This window comes from Otolemur garnettii, unplaced genomic scaffold (genome assembly GCF_000181295.1).
Source record: "Otolemur garnettii isolate 467f Iridium unplaced genomic scaffold, OtoGar3 scaffold00016, whole genome shotgun sequence".
NCBI classification, from domain to species: Eukaryota; Metazoa; Chordata; class Mammalia; order Primates; family Galagidae; genus Otolemur; species Otolemur garnettii.
In genome coordinates, this window is record NW_003852411.1 from 11,685,494 (window position 1) to 11,687,398 (window position 1,905).

The window sequence follows — 1,905 nt, forward strand, 5'->3', positions numbered from 1 at the left end:
TGTTTGGAGTTGAGAAAGATTCTAATGTTTTGGCTTTTCTCAGTAGGAAAGAACGCCAACATTAAGTAGTGACAACTCTAAGGAGGGACAGAAACACCTTGCATGTGTCAACCTTACATCAACCTGACACCCCTCTCTGCCCTCCTCCATCCCAATTCACTAGATCTAAAACCCAGAGATTTTATTGATGTTTGATGCCCTTTGCTTCATTATCTCCATTCAAATCTATATAATTAACAATTTTTGAAATTGTTGAAATTTTGAGTTTTATTGAGCAATAATAATGCAAAAAAAGTAACATTCACATTGTCAAATAAGAGTATGTCTATTATAGAATGCTCTGACTCTGAGGTTCAGTATGGAGCTTCAGTCAAAAGAAGTTAACTGAAATTTCTCCTTTTCTAATCCTTCAGGGGTGTCCAACCTGCAGTCTGGGGGCCACAAGATGATTATTTGAGGACTGTTTTGTTCATCTGTGGTGTCAATATTGTGAAAATTATGTATGACTTTGTTCTTTGTTCATCAGCTTTTGTTAATGTTTGTGTGTTTAAAGTGTGGCTCAAGACAACTCTTCTTCTTCCAATGTGAGGCAGAAATAAGAAAGGTTAGATATCCCTGCCAGCTCTAACTTTGGTCCAGGACAGCTTTTTAGATGATCAAAGCTGTTGTCATTTACAGGGGAACAGTAGAGTCCTGGGGGAGCCCACTGGATGTCCAGGAAAAGCCTTCAATTAGCAGATCCTTGGTACTCTGGCCATATTGAGCTTTAGTCTTGCCTTGACCTTCTAGGTGGAAAATCGCCATAGTATCAGTGCCCCAAACTGGACAAAGAGGGAAATGATTTTTATGAATCAAAGTCATAGGAACCTATGTATAGAAAGCTACACAGTAAAAAGTGGACCAGCTCTATAGAAAATGGCAAATTGCTTGCAGCTGTACATTTGTCCCTGGTAAGGACTCTCCATGGAAGTCAGGACATAGTCACAAGAGGGTTTGGCAAATAGGAAACTCAACTTGGAGGCTGGCTGTGTAACCTAGAGATTCAGGTGGTGTTAGCCTATCTCCACTTCCCCAGGGTTGTTCTGGACAAGCACTGTCAGTGTGCCAACCTGGCTGGCTTTCATACGGACACCCTTTAGCAGCACTGCTATCATGTGGCTACCATAGAGTTCCTCCATTCAGTTGGATCTGAACTGCCTTTTTTTTTGTTTGTTTTTATTCAGTCTCCGTAGAGACTCAAAAATTGCCAATGCTGACTATATTTCAAGTTGTCATGGTGGAGTACTGGGAAAAGTTTTCAATTAGCAATAATCGCACCTCGGATAAACCTCATTGGCTACGATACTGCCACTACGCAAAGCTTGAACAACTGCCTTTTAGTGTGGAGGGTTGTTTCATTAGCTGAACCCTTGCAGGTTTGGGGGGTTCCCCAATGTACACCTACCTAGTCCATTTGCCAGATACTTAGCAAGCCTCACCACCTTTAGATTTTACTAATTCATTTGTCTAAGAATACCTTTGATTATCTAATGGACCTCCCATTTCATGGGACCCTAATTGAAAAGCCCTACTACAATGTCTCATGAAGCCTTCACAATGGGCTTGGGAAACAGGCAAAGTGTGCATTACCACCCTCATTTTACACACTAGCGAGTTGAGGCTTAAAAAATAAACTTATCCACATTGTGGCAGCTAACCTGCCCCAGGGCCAGGCCTGGGACCTGGGACCTGGGACCTGGGACCGACGCCTGACCATGTTTGCTCTGCTACCTGCATCCCTGTTTTTTTTTTCCATTACAGATGCTGAGATAACAGTTCCCAAACCCTGCTCAGAGTGCCGTGAACTTCCCAATGACAGTTTTCAGGCTGTCACCCAGTGTCTGACTGCCCGCTCCCTATCCCCCA

The 1,905-nt window shown here is 42.8% G+C and overlaps 1 non-coding gene across 1 annotated transcript; it reads right to left on the minus strand.

The window, feature by feature from the left end:
- Window positions 1–1,223: 1,223 nt before the first annotated feature.
- LOC111723853 lies at window positions 1,224–1,362 on the minus strand. Its single transcript, XR_002772301.1, has one exon. It is a non-coding gene; the product is annotated as a U4 spliceosomal RNA (small nuclear RNA).
- Window positions 1,363–1,905: the final 543 nt, after the last annotated feature.